The sequence below is a fragment of the Orcinus orca genome, chromosome 21 (genome assembly GCF_937001465.1).
Source record: "Orcinus orca chromosome 21, mOrcOrc1.1, whole genome shotgun sequence".
NCBI lineage: Eukaryota > Metazoa > Chordata > Mammalia > Artiodactyla > Delphinidae > Orcinus > Orcinus orca.
In genome coordinates this window covers 7400155-7427333 of record NC_064579.1, presented here as the reverse complement: position 1 = coordinate 7427333, position 27179 = coordinate 7400155, and the positions used below count along the sequence as shown (strand labels likewise).

At 36.5% G+C, this 27179-nt stretch overlaps 2 long non-coding RNA genes across 2 annotated transcripts in view; one reads left to right on the top strand and one right to left on the bottom strand.

Moving 5' to 3' along the window:
* LOC125962823 (uncharacterized) overlaps positions 1-27179 on the top strand; it is a 64586-nt gene that overhangs the window by 16944 nt on the left and 20463 nt on the right. The window lies entirely within an intron of this gene.
* On the bottom strand, positions 4571-13885 carry LOC125962822 (uncharacterized). Its single transcript, XR_007474580.1, has 3 exons — positions 13852-13885; positions 9829-10017; positions 4571-4592 (listed from the first exon to the last, which is right to left on the bottom strand). It is a non-coding gene; the product is annotated as an uncharacterized LOC125962822 (long non-coding RNA).

The window sequence follows — 27179 nt, the reverse complement described above, 5'->3', positions numbered from 1 at the left end:
CTTCCATGTCTTGGCTATTGTAACTAGTGCTGCATTGAACATTGGGGTGCGTGTATCTTTTCAATTTTGGTTTTCTCCGGATATATGCCCAGTAGTGGGATTGCTGGATCATATGGTAGTTCCCTATTTAGTTTTTTAAGGAACCTCCATACTGTCCTCCATAATGGTTGTACCAATTTACATTCCCACCAACAGTGTAGGAGGGTTCACTTTTCTCCACACCCTCTCCAGCATTTATTGTTTGTAGATTTTTTGATGGCCATTCTGACTGTGTGAGGTGATACCTCATTGTAGTTTTGATTTGCATTTCTCTGATAATTAGCAATGTTGAGCATCTTTTCATGTGCTTTTTGGCCATCTGTATGTCTTCTTTGGAGAAATGTCTATTTAGATCTTCTGCCCATTTTTTTTCATACATTTATTTATTTGTTTATTTTTGGCTGTGTTGGGTCTTCATTGCTGCATGGGGGCTTTCTCTAGTTGCGGCGAGTGGGCACTACTCTTCATTGCAGTGTGCAGGCTTCTCATTGCAGTGGCTTCTCTTGTTGCGGAGCTCATGCTCTAGGCGTGCGCGGCCTTCAGTAGTTGTGGCTCATGGGCTGTAGAGCGTGGGCTCAGTAGTTGTGGTGCATGGGCTTAGTTGCTCCATGGCATGTTGTTTAGTTGCTCCAGGATCTTCCTGGACCAGGGGTTGAACCCGTGTCCCCTGCATTGGCAGGTGGGTTCTTAACCACTGCACCACCAGGGTCCCTTCTGCTCATTTTTTGATTGGGTTGTTTGTTTTTTGATATTGAGCTGCATGAGCTGTTTATATATTTTGGAGATTAATCCCTTATTGGTCACATTGTTTGCAAATATTTTCTTCCATTCTGTGGGCTGTCTTTTTGTTTTGTTATGGTTTCCTTTGCTGTGCAAAAGCTTTTAAATTTAACTGGGTCCCATATGTTTATTTTTGTTTGTATTTTTATTACTCTAGGAGGTAGATCCAAAAAAATATTGCTGCGATTTATGTCAGATAGTGTTCTATGTTTTCCTCCGAGAGTTTTATAGTATCCAGTCTTACATTTAGGTCTTTAATGCATTTTGAGTTTGTTTTTGCACATGGTGTTAGGGAGAAGATGTGGTACATATATACAATGGAGTATGACTCAGCTATAAAATAGAGCAAAATAATGCCATTTACCACAACATGGATGGACCTAGAGATAATCATACTAAGTCAGACAGAGAAAGACAAGTATCATATGGTATCACTTCTATTTGGAATCTAATAAAAAAAAATACAAATGAACTTATTTACAAAACAAAAACCGACTCACAGATCTCGAAATCCAATTTATGGTTACCAAAGGGGAAACATTGGGTGAAGTGATTATTAGGAAATTGGGATTAACATATATACACTAATATATATAAAATAGATAACTAATGAGGACCTACTGTATAGTACAGGGAGCTCTGCTCAGTATTCTGTAATAACCTATATGGGAAAAAGATCTGAAAAAGAATGGATATATATACATATATATGTATATATAACTGATTCACTTTGCTGTACACCTGAAACTAACACAACATTGTAAGTCAACTACTATACTCCAGTAAAAATTTTTAAAAATTAAAAAAATTAAATACAGGAAAGGCTGTCTCTGCCCCCTCCGAAAGATATTAGTGGATTAGAAAACAGAAAGTATAATAGTGATATATAATAGCACAAAATATATAAACATACAGGAATAAACTTAAGGTATATGCCAAAAGTATATAAAGAAATATACATAAATATCTATGTAAAATATTGTTACACAAATGTCAAGGAATAGCTTTTTATATATTACTTAGAAATAAATTTGACAAGTCATATACAATATCTATATGAATAAAACTACAAAGAAGCCATAAACCCTGATGTATATAAATGGAGAGTATATCATGTTTCTGAAAGGGAAAGTCAATACTGGAAATGTATCAGTTCTCACCACATTATTCTGTACTTTTAAGAAAATGAAAAGTTCCAACATGAATTTTGTTTTTTGGCTGTGGTGGGGGGTGTTCAGGAACTCTTGGCAGTTATTTTAAAATTTATCTAGGAATAAACTGGTGAGAAGAGTGAACTAAAATACTACTTTAATTTTACTGTGGTTGTAGGTGTCAGTGTTCTCCAGCCAAAGACCCCAGCAATGCACACATCAGTCAACATTGGGTTCATAATTCATCGAATCAGAGGAGACTGTACACCATGGGGGACAGGGGAGGGGCTCAGAAAGAAGGTGTCATAAAGGACCTGTTATCAGATTGGGGCTTCGATTGGGTGATTTGTGGGAGGGTCTAAGAAAAAAGGAGGTTTATTGTGGATTCAATGCTGTCAGAAAATGGGGATAATTTTTTAATTGAGTATCTTAACAAATCTTAGCTATAAGTATGGCAGGCTAGTAAGACACAAAAGCTGAGATTGTTAAGAGACAAAAGCACATTCACTCATATTATCCAGGAGAGGGGGATGCTTGGTATTTTGTGGGTGGAACAATGACAGTGACTCTATTTAGACCATATTATAAAGTGGTCTTGTTTCGTCTCACTTTATCATGGTCTCACAGCAACTTCATCTGAAGTTGGTGTTCTGTAAGATTATTTATGTCCAGCAGGAGAACAGCACAGCCCAGCTTTGAGTGACTGGACTATTTCTAATAACTCTCGGGTTTCCTTGTAATAGGCCAGTTCCTGGATCTCAGAGGCTGCTTTTTTCCTTTCTCACTATCTTATTTGGACTTAAGTCAAACATCTTATTTTTCCTATTTTTTATACTATTTTTAAAGAATTTCTTGTTTTTCTTTTCTCTTTTTTAGGACTTCTATTTGAAGTTATATAACTTGTTTCCACTCTTAGTGGTTACCCTTAACATTTTAAACATCTTTTCCCTAAAAATCTAGTTAGCCAGTATCTCTATCCTTTTGTAGAATGGCACATGAGCTTTGGAATTTTTTAACTCGGACTTACTTTCGTTTCCTATGTTGTTGCTTGCATTTTAGTTTCATCTCATTTTAAAACACAACAAATTGCATCGTCAGTAACATTGTGAGTAGGTAATCCTCATTTAAATTCTACTGACGTATTAAAAAATTCTTTTTCACATTTACTTTTTTAAAAAAATTAATTAATTAATTTATGGCTGTATTGGGTCTTCGTTTCCGTGCGAGGGCTTTCTCTAGTTGCGGCGAGCGGGGGCCACTCTTCATCGCGGTGCGCGGGCCTCTCACTATCGCGGCCTCTCTTGTTGCGGAGCACAGGCTCCAGACGCGCAGGCTCAGTAATTGTGGTTCACGGGCCCAGTTGCTCCGTGCATGTGGGATCTTCCCAGACCAGGGCTCGAACCCGTGTCCCCTGCATTGGCAGGCAGATTCTCAACCACTGCACCACCAGGGAAGCCCTCACATTTACTTTTTGTATCCCTCTGCTTTCTTCTGATTCCATTTTCTTTCCTATTAAATGAAATAGGTTTTTGAAGAAGTTCTTTTACTGTAGTTTGTAATGTATAGATTATCTCAGTTTTTTTTTTTTTTTTGGTTTGTTTGTCAGAAAATACTTTTATTTTGCTCTCCACTCTTGTATGATAACTTAGCTGGGTATAGAATTTCAGGTTGAAAGCAGCTTTATTTTCTCAGCAAAAATATTTCTTGGAGATAGTGTTCTGTTGTTTTTGAGAATCTATTAGTGCTGATGTGAAGTCTGCTGTGCAGAAAAATCATGTCATTTGGTTGCTTTTAAGAATTCTTTTTATCTTTGATAATTTCTTGTTCCTTTCTATGAGTGTTCTAACATCTGTAAACCCTGCAGATTTTATGATATGCTAGCAAACCTGGGTGACCTTCCAATTGCTTATTTATTTGTTCAACAAATATTTACTGAAAGCCCATTACTTGCCAGGCAGTATTTCTATGCACTTTGGTTACACACTAACAAATGCCTTATGCATAAAATACTGTATATAAAACGGGTTAGCCAGAGAGACTTTTCCTGCTTTTTAGTTGTATGGCCTCAAAAAGCTGAGAACTATAGTTGTCAGATAACCTATGCAAGATATGCTGAAAGTTTGGAAGACTGTTTTGTGAATCCTAGCTTATTAATTATCTCCAGCTTTTATAAAATAAGGCTATTAAGTCATTGGAAGATTGGAGAGAGGCAAAGAATATATCCTTAGAGAATTGTCAGAGTTCTTAAGGTGGGGGGAGGGGAGCTCATGAAAAGCTCTCAGAGAAATCTGTCCCCTGGAATTTGAGGGATTCAAGAATAATGGCTCACACCTATGAAAGTTTAAAAATTAATAACAGGAGGGTAAAAACTTACTGCACAGAGAGAAGAGAGAGGCTACAAGGAAAGTAAGCTGAACTTTCACTGACAGCAGGGGGCAAGGGTGTGTAGTATCTGTAAGCCAATTGGGGAACCTATTGAAAGAATCTGTACTTCACTCTGCAAGTCAACATTTTCTCCTTTCTTTTACCTTGTCATAGTTAAGTGAAGGTCTAATGACTTGCTGCTGGTCCCAAACAGTTCCTGGCCAAAATGAAGTACAGTGCCTCGATTTACCTTCTCCCCTGAAGCAACAAAAAACAGGCAAAATAAATAAAATAATAGTTTTTAAAGCATGAAATATCATGTAATAAAGGACAACGATCCCTGAGAGTTGAGGAAACAAATGAAGTGAGCCTTTTAATTGTCCCTGCTTACTGCCTGGAGATCTTACAGGCCATGCTGCAGGTGGGGAAAGCCCAGAAGGAAGCTGTCAGTTTCTCCGACTAAATGAGATAGAACTGGGACCCCAGAGAGCACGAGGAGGCAGAGTTCACAGGGCAAAGGACCAGAGAAGAGGTGAATCAGAGAGAACAGACTTTGGAGATCTGTAGAGGATCTAGACCCTTCTAATCTTCAGCTGAGATCTGATCAACTCATGCATGTGAGGAAGTTGTTTAAGACCAGCAAAACAAATACCCCCAAATTTAGAGGAAACATTCCTCACAACTCAGTCAGGGTCAGGAATAGTTTCATTTGCACCAACGTGGAAAACTTCATAATTCATGGGTAATAGGTAGAGTACTCAGAGGGTCTTTCCTAAGCAGTGGTGCAAGGTTAGTTCTAGAACGCCCCAAATCAAACTGTTTTAATTTAAATACATCTCAAAATAAAGCTTAAAATATTTATAGGAATATAAATATACCTAGTGCTCAATAAGGCAAGACTTGTAAAGTTTGGTGTTTAATAAGAAATTACTGGGCGTGAAAACAAATAGAAAAATATGACACATAATTAGAGTAAAAATTGTTCCATCAAAACAGATCCAGAAATCACATTGATGATAGAATTAATACAAGGGGACATCAAACCGATTATTGTAATTATTTTCTGTATGTTTAAGAAGCTCTACTTTCAAGTCACTGCTTGAAATATGTTTAAAAAATACAAAAACCAAATCATACTTCTAGAGGTGAAAATGGTAATATATGAGATTAAAAATATACTCAGTGAAGAGAATCAGAAGACAAGCCACACACTGGGAGAAAATGTTTGCTAAAGACATATCTGATAAAGGATTGTTATCCAAAATGTACAAAAACCTCTTAAAACTCCACACTAAGAAAACAAATAACCTGATTAAAAAATGGACCAAAGATCTTAGCAGATACCTCACCAAAGAAGATATACATTATGCATCATTAGTGAATTGCCAATTTAAACAGCAATGAGATAATATTACACACCTATTAGAAGAGTCAAAATCCAAAACACTGACAACACAATATGCTGGTGAGGTTGTGGAACAATAGAAACTCTCATTCAGTGTTTCTGGGAATGCAAAATAGCACAGCCACTTTGGAAGACAGTTTGACAGTTTGTTACAAAACTCAACATACTCTTACCAGCAGTAATGCTCCTCGGTATTTACCCAAAGGAGTTGAAAACTTACGTTTACACAAAAACCTGCACGTGTATATTTATGGAAGCTCTTTTTCATAATAGCTCAAACTTGAAAGCAACGAAGATATCTTTCAGTGGGTGAGTAGATAAATTCTGGTGCATCCATACAGTGGAATATTATTCAGCAGATGGCGGGGAGGGAGGTTCCAGAGGGAGGGGATACATGTATACATAGAGCTGATTCACTTCATTGTACAGCAGAAACTAACACAACATTGTAAAGCAATTATACCCCAATTAAAAAAAAAAAAAGAAATGACTTATCAAGCCATGAAAGATATGGAGGAAATCAGCCAATCTGCAATGACTAAATATTATTTGATTCCAACTATATGACATTGTGGAAAAGGCAAAAAAAAGGCAACAAACAAAAACAAACTATGGAGAAAGAAAAAAGATCATTGGTTGCCAAGGACTTGAGGAGGGGAGTAAATAGAAAGAATAGGGGATTTCTAGAGAAGTGAAACTAGTATATATGATACTCTAAGGTGGATACATGTCTTTATACATTTGCCAAAAACCACAGAAGGTACAACGCAAAGAATGAACCATAATATAAGCTATGGACTTTGGGTGGTAATAACGTGTCAGTGTTGGTTCATTGATTGTAACCAGTGTACCACTCTGGTTAGAGTGATGGTGGGGATGGGAGAGGGCATATAGGAACCCTCTATACTTTCTACTCAATTTTGCTGTGAACCTAACACTACTCTGAGAACTAAAAAAAAAAAAAAAAAAAAAAAATTTAAATACAGTAGATGAGGTTAATAGCAGATTAGACATTCCAGAAGAAACAATTAGGGACCTTGAAGGCAGAGTAATGTAAATGATCCAAAATGAAATATCGATAAGAAAAAAGGCTGAAAAAATAGAAGCAGAGCTTCAGTGAACCAACGATCAACACTATAAGCCAGCTTGACCTACTCCATGCCCACAAATCTGACAATCTAGATAAAATGGACTAATTTCTCGAAAGACACAGTCTTCCAGCACTCACACAAGAACTAGACCATCTGAATGGCCCATATATATTAAAGAAATTAATCAATAATCAATAATCTTCCAAAACAGAGAGCACCAGGCCATGCTGGGTTCACTGGTAAATTCTACCAAACATTTAGGAAGAAATTATACCAATTTTCTACAGTCTCTTTCAGAGGACAGAAACAGAGGGAATACTTCCTAACTCATTGTATGAGGTCAGCATTATCCTAATACCAAAATCAGACAAAGACATTACAAGAAAAGAAAGATGCAGAACAATATCTCTCATGAACAGAGGTGCAGATATCCTCAATAAAGTATTAGTAAGTCAAATCCAAAATGGTATAAGAAGAGTTATATGCCATGATGAAGTGGGACTTTTCCTTGGTATGCAAGGCTGGTTCAACATTCAAAAATCAAGGGCGTCCCTGGTGGCGCAGTGGTTGAGAATCCGCCTGCCAATGCAGGGGACACGGGTTCGAGCCCTGGTCTGGGAAGATCCCACATGCTGCAGAGCGGCTGGGCCCGTGAGCCACAACTACTGAGCCTGCGCATCTGGAGCTTGTGCTCCGCAACAAGAGAGGCCGTGACAGTGAGAGGCCCGCACATCACAGTGAAGAGTGGCCCCCGCTCGCCGCAACTAAAGAAAGCCCTTGCACAGAAACGAAGACCCAACACAGCCAAAAATAAATATTTAAAAAAAAATCAAATAATGTTATCCATCACATCAACGGACTAAAAAAGAAAAATTACATGATCATATCAATAGATTCAGAAAAGGCATTTGACAAAATCCAACACCTATTAATGATTAAAGCTCTCAGAAAATTAATAATAGAGGGGAACTTTCTCAAACTGATAAAGACTATATGCCATTTGTGGCAACATGGATGGACCTAGAGGTTATCATAGTAAGTGAAGAAGTCAGATAAAGAAAGACAAATATCATATGATATCACTTATATGTGCAATCTAAAAAAATGATACAAATGAACTTATTTAAAAAGCAGAAGTAGACTCACAGACATAGAAAACAAACTCATGGTTACCAAAGAGGCAAGGTGGGGGAGGAATAAATTCGGAATTTGGGATCAACAGATACAAACTACTATATATAAAATAGATAAACAACAAGGACCTACTGTATAGCACAGGGAACTATATTCGATATCTTGTAATAACCTATAATGGAAAAGAGTATGAAAAACAATAGATATTTATATATGCACATATAACTGAATCACTTTGCTGTATACCTGAAACATTGTAAGTCAATTATACTTCAATAAAAAAATAAAAACTTTACAAAAAGGTAGCGGGAAAGGAAAAAAAATGAAGGAACATAGAATTGTGACAGACTTTTCTGAAAATATGCCAACAAGCTGGAAAACAAGGACTACCATGTGTAGAGCGTTTATTAAAAGCACACTAGCATCTTATTTTTCTCTCTCTCCCTTCTCTCTTTCCCCCCAAACGTTTCACATTTCCTTGATAATGTTGAAAATATTGGTGCCTTCACAGGGTTTCTCACAAATGCCAGATGGTTTTCTGAGATACAATAATTCTGACTGGGGAAAAAAATTGCAGAGGATGCCTGAAAATCTCTCTCTCCCTCTCTCTCTCTCTCTCTCTCTCTCTCTCTCTCTCTCTCTCTCTCCAGTTCAGTAGACCAGAGAACCTGTGTTTGGAACCTCCAATGTAGAGGCCCTCATAGGTCTTTAAGCCAGGAATATGAACTTTCAGTTATTTTTTGAATTTTTGCATTCTCTGTGCTTCTGAGTAGAAATATCTCATTTTCTCCAAATATTTAAAACTCTACTTTGACAAAGGTGAAGAAACAGCTATGTAATCTTCCAAATTTGTGAGCAAATGCCTGATACTATCTTGAGGGTCTCTGATAGTTAGACATACAGACTTTATGTAACTTCTTTTCTATTATTAAGGAAATTGAAGCCCATACAATTTGAGGAAACCTTTGTCAGGAAACAAATATAATAATAGGTATGAGAATTAATATTTATTTAGAATTAGGAAAGATATCACAACACATTTAATCACAGTAATAATTATTGGGTTTTGTCAATAATTCAGTTTCTCATCTACTATGATTGGTCAGTATCTGTTTTCTATGAATAAGGGTTTAGAAAATTTCTTTTTTTGCTTCACAATTCACTATAGTAACGTCATATAAAATTTCTAGTAGTGTAGCCAAAATTTAAAAACCTCTATCAAATTTCTTTCATTTATGAGCTATTAGAGACATACTCATTTTTATTTGGTATTCCAAATAAAATAGTTTTGTGTTCTACAGTAAAAGGAATTCAGGTAAATCTTATGTTGCATGATTACCATGCAAAACTTAAAATGTATGGAGCTTTTATACTTTTATATGTTGCATTATTGATTATATTCCTGTTTTGACTAGAAATTGATGGGAACTAAATTCTCTGCTTGTAATTTTGCATGTCAGATGATTGAAAGAATTTTTATATAGCTAAGCTTCTAGCTACATATTTGCAGATCTTGTTTTTCCTTCACTGCTCACAGATTTCTGTGCCAGGTGTTGTAGGATACTTTCATATTGTGATACAGTCTCTATTTTTGCATCCTAATGCCACAGTGATGGTTGAGTCAGCACACTGGCCAGAAATAGAATCCCCAAAGCCACGATTTATGGAATAAATAACAGTAAATTAACTTTACTGAGAAATACTTACAAACAGCCTAAATAAATCCCACGAAACCCAGTGATGGCCCAATTCAACTGATTCTTAGTCATGTCTCACAAAATGCCCACAGTCACTTCATTTCTACCTACCATAAGAGAAAACATGATAGAGGGGAAGTCACAGTGGAAAGAGACATTTGTCTTACTTTTGCAAATTTACAAACACATATGACCTTGTGCACACATTTCTTGGGTTCCTGCCAGGGCCTTGAAACGAGCTTATACAAGTGAGGTTCCCTGAAGTTTGAGATTCATGAGTTCATAGTAAATCCATCTTTGCCACCATTCTTCTGTCTGAACTAGCATTGTGGTAAGGGTCCTCTACATCTTGACACCTGTTGGGTAAGGGACAGTTCATCTTCAACAAGAGGTCAAATGTTTTTCTTGAATAGAAACCCAAAGTAACCTTTGGGCTGTTTAGCTTCTCAAATCAATTCTTTTCAAGCTATTTCAACATATTCAACTTGGAACAAAGATAGGATTAAGAATGTAAAGAGCTAGATTAAGCTACCTTTCTTTTGTTTTCTAGTTTGTGGTTACTTGGAAAACCCAACAGGCATCCTTGAAGGAAGATCTTACCTTACATATGGTCTTGACAAAGGTGATTCACTGATCATGCCACTAGCGTATGAGCAATTTTGACTTCAGATAAGAAGTATGATTAACCAAAGACAGAGAGAATTCACAGCAGAAAAAAATAGAAATGATTTTCATGACAATTACTACCATTTGTTGAGCATTTATTAAAAGAAAGGCAATATATTAACAAAGCTGTGTATTATATCAGTTTAAGTCCCTATAGGAAAGGCAAGGCCCACTCAAACAGCGTAACTCAGGAGAGTTTAATAAAGGAATGATTTAGGTGAGGACATGTTTAAGAGAAACCAATGAAAAATGGTGGAGTACCCTGGGACTCTCAATTTTGGAGAGCTGTTAGCACACCTAGACTTGAAGGGGCTTAAAGTGTGGGTGGAGCTGAAGCTATAGCTGTTACTGTAGGAGAAGGCTACTTGAGAAGAGCTAAGGAATTCATTGTAGGGTTGCAGGTGCTGGCCGAACTGTCATCTGGCAGTGAGGATGCTCGGGGATAAATATCCCGACCACACCCTTCTCCTGCCCTGCGACCTACTGCCTGTCCCATCTGAATTCATTGGAGGCTGGATAGCAAAAGAGCTGTTCATGTAGCTCTGTCTTTTAGGACACAGAATGGGTCTATGTCAAAATTTGTAGAGTGGGTCTGGAAGGGCAAATGAATATCAGCAAATACATTAGGTTGAAGTATACGAAATTTCCAACATTGCACCATGTTTAACCTATAACAACAATTTATGTGGTTCATCCTACTATTATTTTAAACTTCACAACAAATTTTCAAAGTCTGTATTATGATCCTTACGATATAGTGACAAAACTGAGGCTCAGAGAAGTTGAGTTTGAGATAAGAGGAAAGTTCCAAAGAAGAAATTCTCAAACATTATCTAAAAATACAGTCTATGCTGTTACCTAACTTATTTTGTTTGTAAAGAATAGAAGTTTCAGAGCTCTTTTCCAAGTATTATCCTATTTAAAGCTCACACAAAAAAGAAAATGGTATGGTAATGTCTCAAAAAGTTAAGGATAGAATTACCACATAATCCAGCTACTCCACTTCTGGATATATATCCACAAAGTGAAAGCAGGGACTCAAATAGATATTTGTACACCCATGTTCTCAGCAACATAATTCACAGTAGCCAAAAGGTGTAATCAATCCAAGTGTTCATGAACAGATGAACGGATAAATAAAACATAGTATATAATATACAATGGACTATTATTCAGTTTTTAAAAGGAAGGAAATTTTGACACATGCTACAGCATGGCTGAACCTTGAAGACACTAGCTAAGTGAAGCAAGCCAGTCACAAAGGAAAAACATTATATGGTGCCTCTTATATGAGGTCCCTAAAGCAGTCAAATTTATAGAAATAGAGAGTAGAATGGCGGTTTCTAGGGGCTGGGCTGGGAGACATGGGGAGTTACTGTTTAACGGGGACAGAGTTTCAGTTTGGGACGGTGAAAAATCTCTGGAGACGGATGGTGCTGATGGTTTCACTACAATGTGAATGTCCTTAATGCCTCAGAGCTGTACAATTTAAAAAGGCAAAATGGTAAATTTTGTAATGTTTTACAGTACAGTATACTTTAAAAAAATCACAAGTCTAGTCAAATTTATAGAGCAGTTAATATTGTTAGTAACTTCTAAATGTATGGAAATGCCAAGACACAGAGAGGTTAAATATCTTGGACAATTTTATACAATTAATGAATATAGGAACTCAGCTTCAACTCCAAGTCTTATGGTCAAAAATCTAGTTTCTATTCTAGAAATACAGAACATTTTACAAACCCACTTCAGGGCCCAGACTAATCCCAGGTTTATCATTTCTAAGGTCACTGAATAAGGCAACTGATGGTTTGGTGAAGGAAATCAGATCCATTTCTATGAATAAATAATGTGTTTGTCAAGCACTTCCTAACTGGTAAAATCCATAATTCTCCAAGGTAACTATTAATGATCTGGTGCGTAGTATTTGGTTCTCCTTAAACTGTGTTGTTAGTTTTCTGGTATGATCTTGAGAGCGTTTGTTCTCAGGGTTGAGATCTGCAATTCTGGATGTCTCATCCATCACTGCCAAAAGTATAGAAACATAGAGGAATTTCTTGTTGTTTTTTGCTGCATTTCAACATAATTTTCTGCTTAAAACAGTGGATGGGATTTGATAAATACATACGTTTGTGTGTGTGTGGGTATGGGTGGGTGGGTATGGAGAGAGAGAAGGAAAGAAAAAAAGAGGAAGAGTGAGTAATTGTATCAGTTTTGATTTTAGAGTTTCCTTATAAAAACATAAGCTTTATATTGCATGTAGTTTGAGAAACACTGACAAGCAAGTTCACAGCAAGAAAGAAAATCTGAAACAAACCAGATTATGTTAATACTTCCATTATGAAGGAATATAATTTCTGATTTTAAATGTAAATTTTGGGTTGTTAATCAAAACCAGAGCTAGAAGGTGTTGGTTGGGTTATTGGGCGAGTCTCCACCTTTCAGATACCTGTGTGGAAAACCTCATTTAACAAAGGACACAACACAACACAATCTAAGGCAAACTATTCTAGTTGAAATAAAGAACTGTCTTGTTAGGAATCAGGTTTATATATCTGTTCTCAAGATTACTAAGTACATTTCTTTAATGCAGACTCTAACTTGTATATAAACTCTAATTCTGGTATTGTCCAACCTGACTAGCCAAAGTAGACTAAAAAGGAAGCCAGTACAAGACAGTCAGTTAGCAATATGGACATCATTGGGAGAGGCTATCAGTTAAGCCTATAGGCATACCAACTTTAAGTAATATATTTAGTGTTCTTTTAGGGTCTTATCCTTAGTTCCTTAGGTTCTATGGGGTGGAATAGGACCCAGAGATCAGGCAAATCCAAGGGTTAGGGAGGACTGACTCGACTTTATTCAAATTCAGAATTTTGATGTGGATATCCACAGTTACTCTTATGGTCAGGGACTTGGTTATTTTCTCTTTTTAGCCCAAATGGACCTCAATTAATATTTGGAAGGAAAGAAGGAATAGGGACTTAACTCTAAAGCTGAGAGATTTGTTAGTGTGAGAAAGGAAAATCTATGCAAGTCAGGATAATGCAGATCAATAAACAGATCTAAGGAAATAAGCTGGTGGCATATGTAGAGATTTAGAACAAAGATTGGAGAAATTAAGGTTCAGGGACAAAATCCAGTCACTGGTATTCAGGAGTCCAAGGCACCAAGTTAATCATTAAGGCACATGGCAAGAATTCAGTTATTGGGAACCTTATTACCAAGGTCAGAAAGACTCTAGTAAAACTGACCTTGAGGTTGAGCTAATGAGTTACCGCCACAAGTAAGCAATTCATGTATGTTCTTCATTTGGGGTGAAGATTAGTCCAGAGTCTGGGTAGAAGCTGGCTGTCTTGGCAGGATTTCAGGTAGCACACTGAGGTTATTATTGTAGAAGTGGAGGGCTGGATGGAAATCACAAAGTCCAGAGAAAGAAGAGGAGCCCCTTCTCAGGTGATCTAAGTCGGTTGTGGTTTGGTTTGTGATTTTTTAATTTCTACATTTCCAAGTGTGAGCTTTACCTTTTCAGAGCGCTTGTTTTGGATTTTAGCTGCTACAGGGAAGGAAGGGAATTTTCAGCTTTAGGGAGCTATCTTCGAAGACTGGAGGGCACGTTTGTCTAGGAAAAAAGGGAAAAATATCTTTCAGTTTTACTTTTAAAAATAGAAAATACCTGGATGCCTAGTTCCTTGAGTGACTCTTAATTTTCCCTGGCTTCTCTGAAGTGCTTACTTAGTTCTACGCCAAATGCCTAGTCTCACATATTCCAGCTTGGCTTTTCATGTTTCAGCAGTTAACGTGAGCCACTGAACTTGTGGGTATTTATCCAGATCTGGTACGTGAACATGTGGAGGTTTGCTCACAAGTCCCTTTCACTGAGATCTTCTTTTCTGGGCTCTGATTTGGGCTGAATACACAAAGTCAAAATTGACTCTTGGGACAGAGACGCCAGGCTGAGTCTGATAAAAGATTTACTGCAGAGTGTTTAGAATCACTGAGCTTTGTTATGGAATTATTATAGCCTTTCCCACTAGGGTGCAATGATTTATAACCTACTGACAGACAGGACTGTTTAACTCTGTTCCCGTTCATTGATTGGACAATTTACTTTCTGCTTTGTGCTCACACCTGCTTTTGATCAAAGCTGGTTCCTATCCTGCTCTTGGCTTTTGCATGATGCTGTATTAATGGTTTATTGGTTCCACTGTGCCTATAATACAGCAGAGTTTCTGATGTTTAATAAGATGACAAGTCTAAATAGTTTCTTTGCTTTTGATTGTCTATTTATCAAATTAGTACCATGATGTGGGTTTTCTTTGGACTTCAGAATTGCACACTTCTGCAAAAGTATGCCACATGACGCTTCAAATACTCTGACAGCATTCTTGCAATATACAAGAGAGGGGGAGAAAGTATTTTCTTGTTAGTTGGTGTTCTTTGCCATTTGCTCCGTAAGCTACGGGATGCCGGTAGGAGCCTCTTGGGAGAGAGGACCTGGATGAATGAAGACAATTTTAGGCATGATCTGTAACTCCTTCTCCTTGAAATCACATATTTTTGGGAGAATGAATTGTGCCTGAGAAGTACACTGAGGAAGGTGATGACTTCTTTTTGAAAGAATGGAGGTCAGAAAACCTATGAAGCGTGCAGCACAATAAATTCCCACGATGGCTGATGTAGGTTGGCGTTTTTCTCTAAGGAGAACTTGTTGATTTGGAATAGCTTCTCTCAGGCAGCGTTACTTATTAGAGCCGCATGGGAGGTAGGAATCTCCTCCACCTACAGAGTGTGTCCTCTTTACACGTGCTCTTCTGCCTCCAGTCATACCAAACCTTATTAAAGTCTTTCTATAAACCATGCGCCATATTAAGAATTTACAGCATGAATTCTGGAGTCAGGCTACTTGGGGAAAATTCCAACTCAACAGATCTGAGACAGGCTAAGCCTCAGATTCCTCTGTAAATTGGGTAAAATAATGTCTAGTCTATGTTTTGAGGTTTAAGTGAGCTAAAGTTAGTAAAGCTCTAAGCATAGTACTTGCCATTTAATAAACACTCTACAAAGGTTAGCAGTTATTATTATCATAATGTTACGTTATAGGTATTTTAACTCTTTTAGAGTTAAAAGGCAGAGTACCTTGTACATAGAAGGAAGGAGGATGGAAGGAATGAATACATAGCAGTGGTAGTTTCCTTGGTGGTGACTGATTACATCAGATTAATTGCTCAGTTTAATATATTGCCTTGTTTTTAGTAAATGCTCAACGAATGGTAGTAATTGTCATGAAAATGACTTAATCTTTGGCTACTGTTATTTTCCTATGTCCTTGGTTCATATGAGGTCAGCCAGTTAAGTTATGTGACCAAAGATTACATTCCTAACCTCAGCCAAAAGCTCTGGAAAAGCATGCTTAAAGGAGAAAGCAAGGAGGCAAGGTCATCACCAGTGGAAAAACAAACCATGCAAAACACAGACGCTGCCAATGAAACTGGTGTTCGCCTACAAAGAGCTTCATGAGTTGTTGTTTTTTTTCCAGCTGCATAGCTTCATGAGTTTTAATTGCAAGCGTGAAATGTCAAAACAAACAAGCCAAAAATAAGAATGGATAATGTCAAGCATAGGCTTTTCCTCCTTCCCGGAGTGTTCTTATTCTACAAATGACTGGCTCTTATTTATCCTCAACTTAAATGTCACTTCATCAAGTGGTGTTATCTGACTTTCTTTTCACAGTCACCTCCCCTTTCGAGGGCCTTCGCTCATCCACATGGCGTCTTTGGGCAAACTGGCAAAAAGCAGTCCTTCCTTAAGACTTTTTACTTACATTGTGAGAAAATGATCTTAATATACCAATTTACTTGAACAAGACATTTTACTGCTCTCTGCCGGAACATTTTTGCAATAAATATACAAATATGCCATGACATGAATGGTGCCTTCTAGGGTTGTGTTGTGTAAAACTGTACACAACATTCCCACAACCCTCTATCCTTTATAACAACATCAATTACATTTGTGTAATTCACAGTATATATTTCACCCTGAAATTATTTGTTGTTTATTTATGTCTTATTCCTCCGCTAATTTAAAAGCTCTGGGAAGGCAGGGACCATGCCTATCTTACTCACTGCTATATCATCAGTACACAAAACACTGCCTGTTTTATTGTTGGTGCTCCAAATATATTTGTTAAATGAACACATGATAAATGTTTTTATCTATTTAATCTGTTAGCCCAACTTGTCTATTCATATAGCTGAATGCAGTATATAGTATGGAATCTGATTTAAATCTTGGTTGGCTATAGAAGTACATAGAATGTTGTCTTGAATGTAGTAGAAAATTAATAACTGTGCATTGGCTGAAATTGAAAGCCTTGTTCTAGGACCTGCAAGGATTATGAATCATATAAAACACAGATCTTGCCATTATAAAATTAAAATCTAATGTGAATGATCACAACAATAACTTAATTCTCTTTGGTTTTAGGATAAGAATAAGGATATTGGAGGTAAGTAAAAAAGTAGTTTTGAAGGCTTGCTTTGATGGGAGTATGGTTTTGGAAGTCAAGAGTCACAAGTGTTTTGAGCCAACCCTTTGGCCATAGACGAGCCTTCTCACCTTTTTGAGTCTCAGTTTATGCATTTATAAAATATGAGGATGAGAATTCTCAGCGTGTTTTAGATTAAGTGCCAAAACAGCATCCATACATTACCCTGCGTTGAGAACCCTGGTGAAGATTATCACTTTGAGCTTCCCTAGACCATAAGAGCCTATGAATATGATGCCTTTGTATCTATTAAAGGGAAGTAATACCACATGTTTTTCTCTATCTCGTTTTGAGTTTGGTAGATGTTTGTGATGACACGCTAGTGCATGCTAAGCGATTTTGAGCTTCTCTGGCTACTTTAACTAACAGAGTAATTTTCAGAGTCACTATCTGTTGATTGTGTCAAATAAGAGTATTGGCCTCCTACTCCTTGTGATATTAATGAAATAATCAACTTAGGCTTGTGTGAGTAAAAGAAGCTTGTAAATTTGTAATTTGAAACATGGAGAGTTACACTAGTCAGGATCTATTTATCAAACAGTAGTTCAAGTATTTAGAAGAGAAAAACTTAAATGCAGAGAATTGGTTATGTAGATGATAGGATAGAAGAACTGAAAAAACAGAAACTGTTAGGAAGGCCACTCAGAAGGAAGTCAAGGGGAACAGAGGTAGGAGGCATCATTATTGGAGCCAAGAATCAGGAGGTCCCAGCAGAAGCCACAACCATGATGATTATGTTAGGTAGAGTTAGAACAACGAAGGAGATGAATTTCCTTTTATTTTCCCAATTCTACTGAGATGTAATTTACATATAACATTGTGTAAGGATAGGCGTACAATGCGACGATTTGATACACTTACATATTGTGAAATGATTACCACAATAGGGTTAGTTAACACCTCCATCACTTCACATAATTACCATTTTTTTAAATGGTGAGAACATTTAAGATCTACTCTCTTAGAAACTTTCAAGTGTATAATACAGTGTTGTTAACTATAGGCACCATGCTGTACATTAGATCTGTAAAACTTATTCATCTTATAACTGGAAGTTTGTACCCTTTGACAGATATCTCCTCATATCTCCCAACCTCCAGCCCCTGGAAGCCACCATTCTACTATATGTTTCTATGAGTTCAGCTTTTATAGATTCCACATATAAGTGAGATTATACGGTATTTGTTTTTCAGTGTCTGACTTCTTTCAGTTAGTATAATGCCCTCAAATTCCCTCAATATTTTCACAAATGGCAAAATTTCCTTATTTCTTATGGCTGAATAATATTCCATTGTATATAGTATCTCTCTATATACCGATATAAATATAGATAAAGATATAGATATATATCACATCTTCTTTATCCATTCTTCTGTTGATGGACACTTAGGTTATTTCCATGTGTTGGCTGTAGTGAATAATGCTGCAGTGGACCTGGGAGTGTAGAAATCTTTTTGAGATTCTGATTTCAGTTCCTTTGGATAAATACCCAGAAGTGGGATTGCTAGATCATGTGGTAGCTCTATTTTAATTTTTTGAGGAACCTCCATACTCTTTTCCACAGTGGCTGCACAAGTTTACATTCCCACCAACAGTGCACAGGGTTGTCTTTTCTCCACATCCTCACCAACACTTCTTATCTCTTTCTCTCTCTCTCTCTCTCTTTTTTTTTTTGTGAGGAAAAGGATTTTCTCTATGTTTTCTTCTAGGAGTTTTATGGTTTCAGATCTTATGTTTAAGTTTTCAATCCATTTCTAGTTAGTTTTTGTGAGTGGTATAAGAGAAGAATCTGATTTAATTCTTCTGCATATGATTATCCAATCTTCCTAACACCATTTATTAAAGAGACTATCTTTTCCACATTTGGTATTCTTGGCTTCCTTGTCATATATTACATGACCATATATGTGAGGGTTTATTTCTGGACTCTGGATTCTGTTCCATTGGTCTATGCGTCTGTTTTTGTGCCAGTACCATACTGTTTTGATTACTGTAGCTTTGTAATATAGCTTGAAATCAGGAAGTGTGATTTGTTCCACAGCTTTGTTCTTCTGTCTCAGGATTGTTTTGGCTATTCAGGGTCTTCTGTGGTTCCATACAAATTTAAGGATTTTTTTCTATTTCTGTAAAAAATGACATAGGAATTTTGGTAAGGATTGTGTTGAATCTATATATGGCTTTTGTTAGTGTGGGCACTTTAACAATTTAATTCTTCCAGTCCATGATCACAGAATATATTTCCATATATTTGTGTTTTCTTCAGTTTCTTTTATCAAGTCTTATAGTTTTCAGTGTACAGATTTTTCACCTGCTTGGTTCAATTTATTCTTAGGTATTTTATTCTTTTTGATACTGTTTTCTTAATTTATCTTTCTGATAGCTTATTATTAGTGTATAGAAATGCAACTGAGTTTTGTGTATTGATTTTGTATCTGAAACTTTACTGAATTCTTTTATTTACTGAAAAATGTTATTAAATAGTTTTTTGGAGGAGTCTATAGGGATATATATATATCATCTGCACATAAAGAGAGCTTTAATTCTTTATTTCCTATTTGGATGCCTTTTATTTCTTTTTCCTGCCTAATTTCATTAGCTAAGAATTCCAGTACTGTGTTAAAAAAAAAAAAAAAAGTGGCAAGAGCGGGCATCCTTGTCTTGCTCCTGATCTTAGAGAAGAAGCTTTCTGCTTTTCACTGTTGAGTATGATGTTATCTCTGGGCTCATCATATATGGCCTTATTATGTTGACATACATATCCTCTATAACCAGCTTGTTGAGAGTTTTTATCATGAAAGGATGTTGAATTTTGTCAAATGCTTTTTCTGCATCTATTGAGATTATCTTATGATTTTTATTCTTTATTTTGTTAATATGGTGTATCACATTAATTGATTTGTGGATGTTGAACCATTTCATCCCTGGAAGAAATTCCTCTTAATCATGATATATGATCCTTTTAAGGTATTGCTGTATTGGTTTGTTAGTTTTTTTCTTGAGGAGTTTTTTCACCTATGTTCTTTAGGGATATTGGCCTGTAATTTTCTTTTCTTGTGGTGTCCTTGTCTGATTTTCATTTCACGGTAATGCTGCCCTTGTAAAGTGAGTTTGGGAGTGTTGCCTAATCTTCTCTTTTATGGAAGAGCTTGATAAGGATAGGCATTAATTATTTTGTAAATGTTTGGTAGAATTTACCAGTAAGGCCATCTGGTCCTAGACACTTATTTGTTGGGAGGTTTTTGATTACTGATTAAATCTTCTTCCTACTAATTGGGCTGTTCAGAATTTCTAATTCTTCATGATTCAGTCTTAGAAATTTATCCAATTTTTGTAGGTTGTACGATTTGTTGGCATATAAGTGTTCATAGTAGTCTCTTATGATCCTTTGTATTTATATGGTATCAGTTGTAATGTCTCCTCTTTCATTTCTAGTTTTATTATTTATTTGAGTTCTCTTTCTTTTCTTGTGTTAAGTCTGGGAAAAGTTTTGCCTATTTTGTTTATGTTTTCAAAAAACATAATTTAGTTTCATTGATTCTATTGTCTTTCTAGTATCTATTTTGTTTATTTCCACTCATGTCTTTGTTGTTCCCTTCCTTCTACTAATTTTGGGCTTAGCTTGTCTTCTTTTTCTAGTTCTTTGAGGTATAAAGTTAGGTTGTTTACTTGAGATCTTTCTTTTTTCTTAATGAAGATGTTTATTATTATGAACTTCCTTCTTAGAACTGATTTTGCTGCATTGTAGAAATTTGGAATGTTGTGTTTCCATTTTCATTTATTTCAGAATATTTTCTTATTTACTTTATGATTTCTTCTGTGACCCATTAGTTGTTCAAAAGTGTGTTGTTTAATTTTACATATTTGTGAATTATCCATTTTTCCTCCTTTATCAATTACTAGTTCACTCCATTTTGGTTGGAAAAGATGCTTTGTATGATTTCAGTCTTCCAAAATTTGCTGTGACTTGCCTAACATATAATTTAACTGGGAGAATGTTCCATGTACACTTGAAAAGAATGTGTATTCTGCTGCTATTGGATGGAATGTTCTACATATGTCTGTTAGATCCATTTGATCTAAAGTATAGTTGAAATCCAAGGTTTTCTTATTGATTTTCTATCTGGATGATCTATCCATTGTTGAAAGTGGGGTACTGAATTCCCTTATTATATTTTTGTGTGCTTCTTCCTTCATATCTGTTAGTATTTGTTTGATATATTTAGATGGTCCAACGTTGGGTACAAACATAGTTATGACTGCTTTATCCCCTTGATGAATTGACCCCTTTATTATTGTATAATGAGCCTCTTTGTCTCTTTTACAGATTTTCAGTTAAAGACTATTTTGTGTGATATAAGTATAGTTACTCCTAATTCCTTTGGTTTCTACTTGCATGGAATATCTTTTCCATCCCTTCACTCTGAGCCTATGTGTGTCCCTAAACCTGAGATCAATCTCTTGTAGGCAGTACATAGTTGAGTCTTGTTCTTTTTATTCATTTGCCCACAGTATACCTTTTGATTGGAGAATTTAATCTATTTACATTTAGTGTAATTGTTGATAGGTAAGGACTTACTAATGCCATCTTATTAATTATTTTCTGGCTGTTTTGTGGTTCCCTCACTTCATTTTTCCTCTCTTGCTGCCTTCCTTTCTGACTTCATGATTTTCCAGAGTGGCATGCTTTGATTCCCTTCTCTTTATCTTTTGTGTATCTACTGTAGTTTCTTGCTTTGTTGTTACCATGAGGCCTACATAAAATATTCTCTAGATATGAGTCTATTTTATGCCAACAACTTAACTTCAATCAAATACAAAATCTCTGCCCTTCTACTCCACCCTTTTATGTTTTTAATATCACAGTTTACTTCTTTTTATATTGTGTATCCATTAACAAATTACTGTAGCTATAGTTATTTTTAATATTTTGGTCCTCTAATCTTTCTGCTAGAGTTACGTGGTTAACACACTACCATATGACAGTATTAGAGTATTCCAAACTTGACTACCTACTTACCTTTCAGTATACTGTATGTTTTTATATACTTTTATATTAATAATTGCAGCATTTCTTGTAAGGTAGGTACAGTTGTGATGAACTCCCTCAGCTTGTGTTTGTCTGGGAATGTCTTTATATCTCTTTAATTTCTGAAGGAGAACTTTGCCTGAAAAAGTTTTCTGGGTCAGCAGTTTTTTTTTTCTTTCAGCGCTTTGAATATATCATCCTACTCTCTTCTGGCTGGTAAATTTTCTGCTGAGAAAATGTGCTGACAACCTTTGGAGGCTTTCTTGTAAGTGATAAGCTTCTTTTCTCTTGTTGCCTTTAATATTCTCTCTTTGCCTTTGATTTTTGGCAGTTTCATTGTAATGTTTTTGGAGAAGATCTTTTTAAATTGAATTCAGTGGGGAGAACCTATAAGCTTCAGGAATGTGGATGGCCTAATCTCCCCACATTTGGGAAATTTTCAGCCATTAGTTCTTCAAATAAACTTTTTTCTCCTTTCTCTTTCTCCTCTCCTTCTGAGATTTCAGTAATTTGCTGATTGCCTCTCTTGATACTATCCCATAGTTCATGTAGGCTTTCTTCACTTTTTTTTTTTTTTTTTTGTCTGCCTGTTTTGTTTTCCTCTGACTGGGTTATTTCAAAGATCCTGTCTTCTAATTCATAGATTCTTTATTCTCCTTGATTTATTCTATTATTGATGCTCTTTTTTGCATTTTTTATTTTATCCATTGTATTCTTCAGCTCTAGAATTTTTGTTTGGGTCTTATTTATGACTATGATCTCTTTGTTAAATTTCTCATTTTGTTTATGCATTGTTTTCTTGATTTTATTGAATTGCCTTTTTGTGTTATTTTGTAGGTCATTCAGCTTTTTAAAAAATAGCTATTTTGATTTCTTTATTGGGTAACTCAGATATCCATGTTTTTGAGATTGGTTACTGAAACGTTATTGTGATCTTTTGGTGGTGTCCTTTTTCCTTGATTTTTTGTAAAGTCTTGCATTGCTGTCTTCACATTTGAAGTAACAGTCACCTCCTCCAGTCTTCACTGAATGATTTTGGGAGAGAATACTTTCAGCCCTGCCGGGGATTCTTAGGCTTTCTCAGACCTTCTTTGGTTATGCCTGCTCCCCACATCTTGCTCCCTTTGTGGAAGATTTCTTAAGCTTGTACGCTTTCTCTAGACTCTGCAGTGCATCAGGCCATGTGCTGATAGCCTCTCTCATGCTTTCCCCAAAGTGGTGCTAAATACTGAAATTTGAGATGTCTCCCTGTCATGCTGATTTGGGCCATCTTTCTACATGCACTTACTAGTCTTCTGCCAAAGCTTTCCTTTGCCATTATGGGGAGCATGCACAGGGGGCCAGCCATGAGGTAGAGGGGTGTGTGGCTGAGGCTCACAGAGTGCTGGGGGTGCCTGTGAGCCAGTTAAGGGAATCTAGCGTGAGGTACCTCAGCAGCTTGTGAGCAGGCTTCCCAATGGAGTCTGTCATGCTGTTAGTGGGGTTTGCATCCCATTGATACGTTCTGGGCCCTGGCTGCTGTCCTCCCATCTGAATCACCACCCCCTAGTTATGCAGCTTTTGACTCAGTGACTCTGGATAGGGTCGGAGATAAATGGGATTCTTTGGCAGAGCCACACACAGCTGGGGAAGCTAGACACTCACTATATGCTCTCACTTTTCTAGGAGAAATCACTGTCCTAGAAGGGCTGTCTTGCTACTGAACTGTGCTACCTTGCGGGAGGGGTTATGCAGTTAACTGTTCCTTCTACCCTCTTCATTGAGTCCAAGGTTGGATTTTATTTTTGCTCCAAGGGCATGCTGCTTATTTCCCCTAGACTCCTGGACTTCCATTAAGGTTCTTATCCATGGGTGACTATTTAAATCAGTGTTCTTGAGGGGCTCCCACACTGTGGCTGTGAGGGGCTAGAGCCAATTCATGGGCCACTTCAGGGTTCTCAGCTGGAACTGAGGTCTGTATGCCTGTTACCTGACCCATGAGTGGGTGAGACTCCTCCTGGGTCCCTTGGCATAAGGTGTTGGGTCACACAGCTCCCACAAAGGCACTTTTGTCCACGGTTGGAGGACAGTTGTTGTTGAGAGGGGACTACAGTGAAGGATGTCTTATTCAGTCATCTTGCTGATGTCACTTGCAGCTGCTTCTAAAGATGCTGCTTGAAGGAGAAAGCATTGCAGGGGTGGGGGGGATGGACCTGGTATTCTCTACTTACCGCATTTCAGTCTTTTACCAGGGCATCCACTGACTAAAAACAGCTGGAAATAGGCTTTCTGCATTTTTTTTTTTTTTTTTTTTGCAATACAGAGTAAAGCAGAGGAGGCACAAACAATGGATTTGAGGGCAAATAGCTCTGGATTAGGCATAAATATCTCTCATTCATTATCGATAAAGAAATATCCCAGCATGTGGGAAGTTCATAGAGAATGGACTTTGTCTCAAATAGAGCGAAGTATGTTTGTGATTACATTTAACACCAAAGCTAAATAATCAAAATATATAAACCTTTATATATGATCCATTTTGACTCTTACAGTGATCAATATTGCTGAATCCTTACACTTTCAACTCAGTCAATTCCTACATGGCCAATCACTAAGAGGGTTAAAACAATGAAATTGATCTTGTATAGTCAGTTTATATAATCATACTGCCTGGGTATAAATTGCAACTAGTGCTAACAATATGAAAGATAAGAAAAAACATTCAAAATAACCTTGAAAATACTAGGATGGAGGTCAATGGCAAAAAATACAATGCTGAAATGTGCACAAAAATATGAGGCCAGAATGAGAAGCATTCTAACAACAGCAAAAAAGTGTTATTGTGATGGGGGTGGGGAGTTGCATTCACCTAACCTAGAAGGGAATTGAAGCCAAAACAATGTGTTATTTTATGAACTATCATCTCTTTGAATATAAAGTGAAAATGAGAATTTAAACAAATAGCCTTGGAATACTACTTTACCTTGGCTTCATCTTCAGCAGATGAAATTTTACTTAACTTTCAGGGTTTGTTTCAATACCATCCTCCTATGGGCTTTCTTTCTTCCCACCCTCAACTGGATATTATTCTTTAGCAATTTATTTGTATATATCATATGACATTTATTATATTGGACCTTTTAATAATTCTATTATCTTGTATATTGCAAACCACTGGAGTAACGGGGTTTTAGTCAATTCATTTTGACATCCATCATAGCATTTGTACAGTATGTTTTCCATAAAGTTTTGTTTGACTGACTACAAAATTGTTCATTCATTTCATAGGTACTTAAACATTTACGAATACTCCCAACACTAGATATTCATACATGGAGCTTTGGCATGACTTTTAGCTTAGAGTTCTTGAGTCTTTTAGGCTGCCTTAGATTGTTTTATTTATTTAACTTTTTATTGAAATATACATGCAGAGAAGAGCCCACATTATGTGTATTCAGTTTTTTTTAAAAATTATGGTAGATTTTGAATTTTGTTAGTTTTTCTTCCTTCATTTATCTGGATGATCCTATGATTATCTCATTTGTTCTGTTAATGCAGTAAATTTAAACGGATCAATTTTTGAACTTTAAGACAACCTTGCACTCTTAGAATACACTAGTTGGTAATGGTGTATTATCTTTAAAAAATATATCTATATATCATTGGGTTTAATTTGCTAGTATTTGTTAAAGATTTTTGCATCCATAATTATGTGAGATACTGATTTGTAATTTTCCTTTCTTGTAATGTTCTTTTAAAAATTTTAGAATCAACATTATGTTAGCCTTATAAATAGAGGTGGAGTATTCACTCTTTTTAAAATTTTTCTGGAAGAGTTTGTACAAGATTGGTATAATTTATTCCTTAAATATTCAGAAGAATTCACCAGGGAAGCCATCCTCACAACACCAGGATTCAGCAAGCGTCTCATAGGGAAAACTGGTCAGGCATTTTTGTTCCTTCAAATTTCCAAATTTAGCCCACCACATAATCTCTCCAAAATTGTACTGATTTTTCATTCCCCAAAAGAGGGTCTCAGCAAGTGCTATTGCCAGCCCATGCCCAGAACTGGCAAATGCTCCTAGATAAAGAGATATGATCAGGTCGCCTTGGAAATAGTCCATCCCTTCGAGTTTTAGATCCTCACTGCTTTCATCGCTCTCTTATGCCTTAAAATGTGAAGTGTGGTAATGTGTATGACTTTTTCTGGTTATCACTGCAGAGGCGCTGGCCCGCCAGGATGGACAGCTGTCATCCTGCATGCAGAAGTGGAGGCTGCCTTACTTTCTCAGACAGATGGTAGCTTTTCACTTGTCTGGAAAGCTCAAAGTGTTCTTTATGTCTTTTTAATGTTTATGAATGTCACCCATTCATGGTTTGTCTGTTTGTTTTTATTCAGAAAATAGTACCTGCTGACTTTAGGTATATGATAGTCAATTGTGGTCTTACAAATTCCCAAACTGGGCTGGAATAAGAATTGCCTTTGTTCCTGTTTAAAACACATATTAAAGGGCCTCAGCCCTGGAAATTCTCTTGAACGATTGGGTCGGAGCCTAGGAATCTGTAATTTTAATATACTTCCCAGGCAATTCTGATGCAGTTCATCCACACAAAGCCATTTGGAAATCACTGGACTGGGCAGGAGGTGATTAAAAAATAATGTTCTGAGTCACTATTTTTATGATGGAATGTAGGAAATTTCACGGACTGTAAATAGGGGGGAGATCAATTTTCATTTCCCACTCCTAGTAGGTAAGGAGATATAGATCTCTAGAAGAAGAGTAAAACCACTTCCCAACATCACAGTACATAAAAGAAAGCAGATGATGAAAGACTGCAAAGGCCAAAACTAAAAATTCTGAGCAGTGTCTCTCACCTGAGGCTGCAGTAAGTTGTCCTGGAGGCTGAAAAGCTATTTCTAGGATTATTTTAAAAAGACCAAGAACTCTGGGTGATTAGTTAATAAGGATTCTGAAATAGAAGCAAACACTTCTGAGCAGACCAGATTATGTGAGACAAGAACAATGCACATCACACAGAAGTGCCCACCCCGGACCAAAACTGCTCTTGTAGTCCCACTATTGGATATGATTGTAACCAGTATTTTAGTGAAAAGGAACTAGAATTTGATGTTAAAACCTTAACTGTTTTTTATAAGTAATTATATAATAGAAATCTGTTTGTATGAGATCTTCATAGGTTTGTTTATTTTCAATAAATCATTGTATTGTCTTTATAGTGGCAAATCTTTTAAAAGTTTTATTATAAAAAGCACACTTTTACTTGGTGATGCACCC